Below are 10,039 nucleotides of genomic sequence, written 5' to 3'. Positions count from 1 at the left end.
ACGTCATTCCTGCCATCCCAGGTATCAGCCTGGTGAATCTTCGCTGAACTCCTTCCATGGCAAGAACATCCTTCCTCAGATAAGGCGAGCAAAACTGCACACAATACTCAAGGTGTGGTCTCACCAAGGCCCTGTACAACTGCAGCAAGACATCCTTGTTCCTGTACTCAAACCCTCTCGCTACGAAGGCCAACATGCCATTTGCCTTCTTAACCGCTTGCTGCACCTGCATGCTTACCTTCAGCGACTGGTGCACAAGGACACCCAGGTCTCGTTGCACTTCCCCTTCTCCCAATCTATTGCCATTCAGATAATAATCTGCCTTCCTGTTTTTGCCACCAAAGTGGATAACCTCGCATTTATCCACGTTATACTGCATCTGCCCAATCACCCAACCTGTCCAAATCATCCTGGAGTTTCTCGGCATCCTCCTCACAGCACACACGCCCACCCAGCTTTGTGTCGTCGGCAAGAAACAGAAGAATGAGTGGCTCCGAATGGGTGGCCTTGTTGGAACAGAACAATGGTCAACCCTGGATAAATGATCTTGATTAAAACTCTTAAAGATGACACATGAGATAAGGGACATCTGCTCTTCACACCTACATGGTAAACTTCAAATAACTGTTGCTGATGTGGCAGTAAAAATTGCAGAGGTCAGCAGAAAGATGAATAGTGATAATTAACTTGGATCAACAGAAACCTTATGGAATATAACTGAAAAAGGGTATAAATATTGAACTCTCAAATGGGATATCAGACTCACTTTAATCAGGCAAAGCGATTCTCGACTACAGAGGCGGCTCTTTGTACCTCGGGGATCGAAGGTAATTTGATATTGATGGATATCCTGTATAGAAAACTTTGAGAACTGTAATACGGTAGCGAAGTTAAGATTTAAAAGTAAGATTCTCTGTTAAAAATCAGATCATATTTTTTCTCTTTTTAGAACTGTTAACATTGCAATTGACTGAGTCGCCAACTGTAAATTGCATGTCGGTTCTTTTAATAAATCTCTATATGTTTTTAGAATTGTCTCACATAAGTCTTCTGTATCAATAACTCGTGAACCCAATCTCTGTACACTCTTTGGTGAAGAGGTACATTTCTGAGAGGAGACCTCCAGACCCTCATAATATCCGGGACATTACAGTCTGGCTAAACTTATTAAAAGTGCTACCTGGAGATGGCACGAAAATTGGTGGAGTGGTAAATAGTGAGGAGGGAAGCCTCAGGCTACAGGACGATATAGACGGGTTGGTCAGATGGGCAGAACAGTGGCAAATGGAATTTAACCCTGTAAAAGGTGTGAGGTGATGCATTTTAGGAGGACTAACAAGGCAAGGGAATACACAATGAATGGTAGAACCCTAGGAAGGACAGAGGATCAAAGGGACTTTGGTGTGCCTGTACATAGTTCCCTGAAGGCAGCAGGACAGGCAGATAAGGTGGTTAAAAAGGCATATGGGATACTTGCCTTCATTAGCCGAGGCATAGAATATAAGAGCAGGGAGGTTATGATGGAGCTGTACAAAACGTTAGTAAGGCCACAGCTGGAATACTGTGTGCAGTTCTGGTCGCCACACTATAGGAAGGATGTGATTGCATTGGAGAGGGTGCAGAGGAGATTCACCAGGATGTTACCTGGGCTGGAGCGCTTCAGCTATGAAGAGAGACTGGACAGGCTGGGGTTGTTTTCCTTAGGGCAGAGAAGGCTGAGGGGGGACCTGATTGAGGTGTACAAAATTATGAGGGGCATAGATAGGGTAGATAGAAAGGAACTTTTCCCCTTAGTAGAGGGGTCAATAACCAGGGGGCATAGATTCAAGGTAAGGGGCAGGAGGTTTAGAGGGGATTTGAGGAAAAACTTTTTCACCCAGAGGGTGGTTGGAATCTGGAACTCACTGCCTGAAAGGGTGGTAGAGGCAGGAACCCTCACAACATTCAAGAAGCATTTAGATGAGCACTTGATACGCCATAGCATACAAGGCTAGGGACCAAGTGCTGGAAAATGGGATTAGAATAGACAGGGCTTGATGGCCGGCGCAGACACGACGGGCCGAAGGGCCTCTTTCTGTGCTGTATAACTCTATGACTGTCTTCTTCTCTCTTAGGCAGTCCCTCGGAACCGAGGATGACTTGCTTCCACATTAAAAATGAGTTCTCAGGTGACTGATGAGTCGAATGTGGGACCTACAGTCTCTGTCACAGGTGGGGCAGACGGTGGTTGAAGGGGCTGGTGGGTGGGGTGCTTGGATTGATGTGCGTTCCTTCCGTTGTTTGTGCTTGGCTTCCGCTTGCTCCCAGCGAAGAGACTCGAGGTGTTCGGCGCCTTCCCCGGATGCTTCTCCTCCACTTTGTGCGGTCTTGGGGCCCAGGGATTCCCAGGTGTCGGTGGGGGATGTTGCACTTTTTCCAAGGAGGCTTTGAGGGTGTCCTTGAAGCGTTTCCTCTGCCCACCTGGGGCTCTCTTGCCGTGCCGGAGCTCCAAGTAGAGCACTTGTTTTGAGAGTCTCGTATCGGGCATGTGTGTGTGTGTGTGTGCTAGGCCATTGTAGCAGAGCCTGGTCTCCAATCGTCTTGGATCCCCTTGCCGTTGGACCAAGACCTTGCTCTGTCAAGCCCGTGTGGTAGCTGGCGTGCAACGGCCACCCCACGTCAAAAGAACTCACGCACAGGCATCTTCCACCCTTTAAAATGAAGTTCGGGACCTGGAACGTCAGGACTTTTTCCGAGTGGCAGGCAGTGACTAGTGGGGTACCGCAGGGCTCGGTCCTAGGACCCCAGCTATTCACAATATATATATTAGTTAATGATCTAGACGAGGGAACTAGATGTAACATCTCCAAGTTTGTAGACGACACAAAGCTGGATGGGCGTGTGTGCTGTGAGGAGGATGCAGAGAAACTCCAGTACGATTTGGACAGGTTGGGTGATTGGGCAGATGCAGTATAATATGGATAAATGCGAGGTTATCCACTTCGGTGGCAAAAACAGGAAGACAGATTATTATCTGAATGGCAATAGATTGGGAAAAGGGGAAGTGCAACGAGACCTGGGCGTCCTTGTGCACCAGTCGCTGAAGGTAAGCATGCAGGTGCAGCAGGCGGTTAAGAAGGCAAATGGTATGCTGGCCTTCATAGCGAGAGGATTCGAGTACAGGAGCAAGGAAGGCTTGCTGCAGTTGTACAGGGCCTTGGTGAGACCACACCTTGAGTATTGTGTGCAGTTTTGGTCGCCTTATCTGAGGAAGGATGTTCTTGCCATGGCTGAATACCTGACCATGATAAAAGATAGCAAACTGAGAAAAACCTTGACAATGTACAGACTTAGTGAGCATAGCCTGGCCATCGAAAAAGGTAGACACAGGCAGACCTGGCTGCCCAGAAAGGACAGGATATGCTCTCACTGCAGTCAGGGAGTGGTGGAGACAGAGATGCACTTCCTCACAACTGGTGGAAACTATCAGGACATAAGGGGGAATTTCTACCCAAAATTCGTAAAAATATGCCCTGAATTCGAAAATTTGAATGACCACCAAAAACTCCCATATCTATTAGGGGAACAGAAAAAATGCGTAACTCTAGCGGCAAACTATGTTACAGCTTGCCATAAGCAGAGGAACAACCAGTGACCATTAAATCTAAGAAAAGATTATATGTGTATTATATGTATACATGGGTATATTTGTCTATACACTGTGGCCTAGAAATTGAGTTGACGCCGCGCCAGGGCTTTAGCGCCGGAAATTTAGCGCCGGCGCTAATTCCCTTGCGCGCGCCAAAAATTCAGTAGCGCCGCGCCCAGACGGCTGCCGGCGCTACTGGCGGGCGTGAGCGCCTCCCAATGGGCGCTGAGTGCCGAATTGCGGCGCTAATCCGGCGCTGCGGCACCCGATGCGGTGCGGCAGGCTGGGGAAGTGCAGGCCTCCTCCTTCAGTTAAGGAGGAGCTGCCTGCACCCGCCCGCTGTCCGTTCAAATATTGAAAAAATGAGCCCGGCACCTCGGACAAGTGCCGGGCTTGCAGGCCAGACGCATCTGTTCCGCGGGGGGGGGGGTGGAGGAGTCCGGGGAGGGAGGTGCGGCCAGGCAGCCGACGGGAAAGCGGCCGGCCGCCGCGCGACCTTAATGCGCCGGCGCAAACTCGGGGAAGACTCGGTTGCCAGAGTCTTAGTTGCGGCTGCACGGGCGAGGCGGCCGCAACTGAATTTCGGCGCTGGGGCCCGTCGTCATGGCAACCGGGACGCTGCGCACACCGATGACGTCATCGGTGCCGGCGCAGCGCTACCGGTCTACCGCGGCGTAAGGGCCCCAGGCAATTTCGGCGCCGGCGCCAAATGCAGCGCTAGGCCCTCTAGCGCCGCAAAATCGGCGCTAAGGGCACTCAATTTCTAGGCCTGTATGTCTAGATCTGCGTTTATGTGTTCAATCATACATGTTTTTCTGTGCTTTGGCAACATAAGATGTATCTTGTCATGCCAATAAAGCAATTTGAATTGAATTGAATTGAATTGAGTGCAGCGAAGATTCACCAGGTTGATACCTGGGATGGCAGGAATGACGTATGAGGAGAGATTGGTTCGATTAGGTTATATTCGCTAGAGTTTAGAAGAATGAGAGGGGATCTCATTGAAACTTATAAAATTCTAACAGGACTAGACAGACTAGATGCAGGAAGGATGTTCCCGATGGCGGGGGAGTCCAGAACCAGGGGTCACAGTCTAAGGATAAGGGGTAAGCCATTTAGGACAGAGATGAGGAGGAATTTCTTCACCCAGAGAGTGGTGAACCTGTGGAATTCTCTACCACACAGGGCAGTTGAGGACAATTCATTAAATATATTCAAGAAGGAGTTGGATATATTTCTTGAGGCTAAAGGGATCAAGGGATATGGGGAGAAAGCAGGGACAGGGTACTGAGTCTGGATGATCAGCCATGATTGCATTAAATGGCGGAGCAGGCTCGAGGGGCCGAATGGCCTACTCCTGCTCCTATCTTCTATGGACCCTCATGGGCAACTATGACTATGGGGGAAAAATTCTTAAGGCGCCTCCCGTTAAGAGGGCGCTAATGGGGCGCAAAGCAACTTAGCGCCCAGGCGCGGCAATGTTTGCGTCGCTCGTGAAACCAACTAGACATTTTGCGGCGGCGCTAAATACGACCGCCACGATCTCCCACGCCGGCAGATCGTGACGTCGGTCGAGCGCGCAACGCCTCCCGGTAGCGCCCCGGACCGGATATTGAGCGGCGCCCCCTGCCTTTACCGCCTGCCGCTAGCCACGACAGGCTGAGGGGAGCGTGTTGCAGTCGGGAATGGGACTGGGGGAGCGTTATTTAAAGGCGGCCGCTTCCTGCCTTTTTTTTGTCGGGGACATTTTTGCACCACGCATTCTGAGAGAGAGAGAGACTTCTGGAGAGATTCAACGCTGTGTGAAGGAGTTTTGGGTACTTTGCAGGTTCATTTTGATTGGCCCTTCCTTGCTCCGCCAGCACTCTGAGGTAGCGCCTCGCTCCTCGGCCTTTGCGCCTTAAGGCAGGTGTGAAGCGCCTGATTTACCGCTCCAATCACCTCCAGGGGCGATAAAAGCCAAGTTTGCTGTCGGAGGCGATAATTAACGCCAGGCGCTAAACTTTGCGCACGGCCGATAACGGCGCCCCAAACAGGGCGATACCGAATTTTTTCCCCGATGACTCTATGGAGGACGGTAACATTCTTGGGTTGCCCCAAGGGAGAGATAGCCCGGACCTTTAGACCCAGTTAAGCGTCTTTAGGATTCGGTTAACTCAACCTTTAGTTGAAAGTGAACATCTGCGAAATACGCCTGATCCGGGATAGCCCCAAAGGGGCTAGGACAAGGCTTTTGATAAGGTCCCACATAAGAGATTAGCGTGTAAAGTTAAGGCACATGGGATTGGGGGCAAGGTATTGACTTGGATAGAGAACTGGTTGGCGGACAGAAAGCAAAGAGTTGGAATAAACGGGTCGTTTTCCGAGTGGCAGGCAGTGACTAGTGGGGTACCGCAAGGATCGGTCCTAGGACCCCAGCTATTCACAATATATATTAATGATCTGGACGAGGGAATTGGATGTAATATCTCCAAATTTGCAGACGACACAAAGCTGGGTGGGAGGGTATGCTGTGAGGAGGATGTCGTGAAACTCCAGTACGATTTGGACAGGTTAGGTGATTGGGCAGAAACATGGCAAATGCACTATAATGTGGATAAATATGAGGTTATCCACTTTGGTGGCAAAAACAGGAAGGCAGATTATTATTTGAATGGCAACAGATTGGGAGAAGGGAAGGTGCAAAGAGACCTGGGTGTCCTTGTGCACCAGTCGCTGAAGGTAAGCATGCAGGTGCAGCAGGCGGTTAAGAAGGCAAATGGTATGTTGGCCTTCGTAGCAAGAGGGTTCGAGTACAGGAACAAAGATGTCTTGCTACAGTTGAACAGGGCCTTGGTGAGACCACACCTTGAGTATTGTGTGCAGTTTTGGTCGCCTTACCTGAGGAAGGACGTTCTTGCCATGAAAGGAGCGCAGCGAAGATTCACCAGGCTGATACCTGGGATGGCAGGAATGACGTATGAGGAGAGATTGGATCGATTGGGCTTATACTCACTGGAGTTTAGAAGATTGAGAGGGGATCTCATCGAAACCGATAAAATTCTGTCAGGCCTGGGCAGACTAGATGCAGGAAGGATGTTTCTGATGGCCGGGGAGTCCAGAACCAGGGGTCACAGTCTAAGGATAAGGGGTAAGCCATTTAGGACTGAGAGGAGGAGGAATTTCTTCACCCAGAGAGTGGTGAACCTGTGGAATTCTCTACCACACAAGGCAGTAGAAGCCAATTCATTAAATATATTCAAGAAAGAGTTGGATATATTTCTTAAGGCTAAAGGGGTCAAGGGATACGGGGAGAAAGCAGGGACAGGGTACTGAATTTGGATGATCAGCCATGATCTCATTGAATGGCGGAGCAGGCTCGAGGGGCCGAATGGCCTGCTCCTGCTCCTATCCTCTATGTTTCTATGTCTATATCCTTTTCGTACTGTCCCGCCCAACTTTGTAACTTTTAACACGTACTTTTGAATTTTATACATAATCTCTTTCTCGGTATAAATTTACGTGTTAAATGGGGCATTCTCAAATTAGGAGTGTTGGACAACATTTTCAAAATGTATACCTGTATAAATTTCAAATTAAATGCGCACAGCCAATCCCATTAGCCGAGAAGGCACACGGTAATAACCTGAAATTGTATTAGTAAGTCTGAGTATAAATGGTTTCACTGGCGTTTAATAAGGTAGGATTCTCAATTTATTTCAGAGTTTTACACTCATTATGCCAATGGTATGTTGGCCTTTTATTACAATAGGTTTGGAGTATCAAAGAAAGTCACAGCGCGGAAGGAGGCCATTCGGCCCATCGTGTCCGCGCCGGCCAACAAAGAGCTATCCAGCCTAATCCCACTTCCCAGCTCTCGGTCCGTAGCCCTGCAGGTTACAGCATCCCAAAGTGCGCATCCAAGTACTTTTTAAATGTGGTGAGGGTTCCTGCCTCTACCACCCTTTCAGGCAGTGAGTTCCAGACCCCCACAACCCCCTGGGTGAAGACATTTCCCCTCAAATCTCCTCTAAACCTCCCACCAATTACTTTAAATCTGTGCCCCCTGGTTTTTGACCCCTCTGCTAAGGGAAATAGGTCCTTTCTATCCACTTTATCTAGGCCCCTCATAATTTTATACACCTCAATACAGCCTCCTCTGTTCCAAGGAAAACAGACCCAGCCTATCCAGTCTTTCCTCGTAGCTAAGATTCTCTACTCCCAGCAACATCCTTGTAAATCTCCTCTGTACCCTCTCTAGTGCAATCACATCTTTCCTGTAATGTGGTGACCAGAACTGCACGCAGTACTCTAGCTGTGGCCTAACTATACAGTTGAAGCATAACCTCCCTGCTCTTGTATTCTATGCCACGGCTAATAAAGGCAAGTATCCCTTATGCCTTCTTAACCACCTTATCTACCTGGCCTGCTATCTTCAGGGATCTGTGGACATGCACTCCAAGGTCCCTTTGTTCCTCTACGCTACTCAGTGTCCCACCATTTAATGTGTATTCCCTTTCCTTGTTAGCCCTCCCGAAATGCATTACCTCGCACTTCTCCGGATTGAATTCCATTTGCCACTGTCCTGCCCACCTGACCAATTTATTGATATCTTCCTGCAGTCTACAGCTTCCTTCTTCAGTATCAACCACACAGCCGATTTTAGTATCATCTGCAAGCTTCTTAATCATACCCCCTATATTCAAGTCTAGATCATTGGTATAGACCACAGAAAGCAAGGGACCCAGTACTGAGCCCTGCGGAACCCCACTGGAAACAGCCTTCCAGTCACAAAAACACCCATCAACCATTACCCTCTGCTTCCTGTCTCCGAGCCAGTTTTGAATCCAACTTGACACTTTGCCCTGGATCCCATGGGCTTTTAACTTGGTGACCAGTCTGCCATGTGGAACCTTATCAAAAGCCTTGCTAAAGTCCATACACACTACATCAAATGCACTACCCTCATCTACCCTCCTTGTTACCTCCTCAAAAAATTCTATCAAGTTTGTCAGACACGACTTTCCCTTAACAAATCCGTGTTGACTATCCTTGATTAATCCGTGTCTTTCTAAATGAAGATTTATCCTGTCCTTCAGAATTCTTTCCAATAATTTTCCCACCACCGAGGTTAGGCTGACTGGCCTGTAATTACTCGGTCTATCCGTTTATCCCTTTTTAAACAAGGCTACCACATTAGCAGTCCCCCAGTCCTCCGGCCCCACACCTGAAGCCAGAGAGGATTGAAAAATTATGGTTAAGGCCCCTCTTTTGCTTCGCTTAACAGCCTGGGATACATTTCATCTGGGCCTGGGGATTTACCCACTTTTAAAGCTGCTAAACCCCTTAATACTTCCTCTCTCACTATGTTTATTTCATCTAATATTTCACACTCCTCCCCCCGATAGCAATGTCTGCTTCGCCCCTCTCCTTTGTGAAAACAGACGCAAAGTATTCATTCAGAACCCTACCGACGTCTCCCGCCTCCACACACAGACTACCCTCATGATCTCTAATAGCCCCTACCCTTTCTTTAGTTATCCTCTTACTCTTAATATATTTATAAAAACATCTTTGGGTTTTCCTTGATTTTACTTGACAAGAATTTTTCATGCTGTCTCTTTGCTTTCCTAATGTGCTGTTTAATTGCACCCCTGCACTTCCTGTACTCTAAAGATTCTGGAGTATAAGACTAAGGGAGTCTTACTGCAATTATATAGGGCCCTGGTGAGACCACACCTGGAGTATTGTGTACAGTTTTGGTCTCCTTACCCAAGGAAGGATATACTTGCCATTGAGGGAGTGCAACGAAGGTTCACCAGACTGGTTCCTGGGATGGGGGGATTGTCCTATGGGGAGAGATTGAGTAGACTAGGCCTATATTCTCTAGAGTTTAGAAGAATGAGAGGTGAGCTCATTGAAACATACAAGATTCTTACAGGGCTTGACAGGGTAGATGCTGAGAGGCTGTTTCCCCCTGGCTGGAGAGTCTAGAACCAGGGGTCACAGTCTCAGGATAAGGGGTCGGCCATTTAGGACTGAGATGAGGAGGAATTTCTTCACTCAGAGGGCGGTGAATCTTTGGAATTCTCTACCTCTCTCTCTCACACACTCTCTCTCTCTCTCACACGCTCTCTCTCTGTCTCTGTCTCTCTCTCTCTGCCTTTCCTTCTCATTCTCTATCTCTCTCTGTCTGTCTGTCTGTCTCTCTCTCTCTCTCTCTGTCTCTCTCTCTCTGTCTCTCTCTCTGTCTCCCTGTCTCTCACTCTCTCTGTCTCTCTCTCTGTCTGTCTGTCTCTCTCTGTCTCACTCTCTCTGTCTCTCTCTCTCTCTCTCTGTCCCACACTCTCTCTCCCTGTCTCTCTCTCTGTCTCAGTCTCTCTCTCTCACACACTCTCTCTCAGTCTCTCTCTCTCTCTCAGTCTCTGTCTC

The sequence above is a fragment of the Somniosus microcephalus genome, chromosome 33 (genome assembly GCF_052327205.1).
Source record: "Somniosus microcephalus isolate GS21.2 chromosome 33, FLI_Smic_1.0, whole genome shotgun sequence".
Lineage (NCBI taxonomy): Eukaryota > Metazoa > Chordata > Chondrichthyes > Squaliformes > Somniosidae > Somniosus > Somniosus microcephalus.
This window is presented reverse-complemented; position numbering follows the sequence as displayed.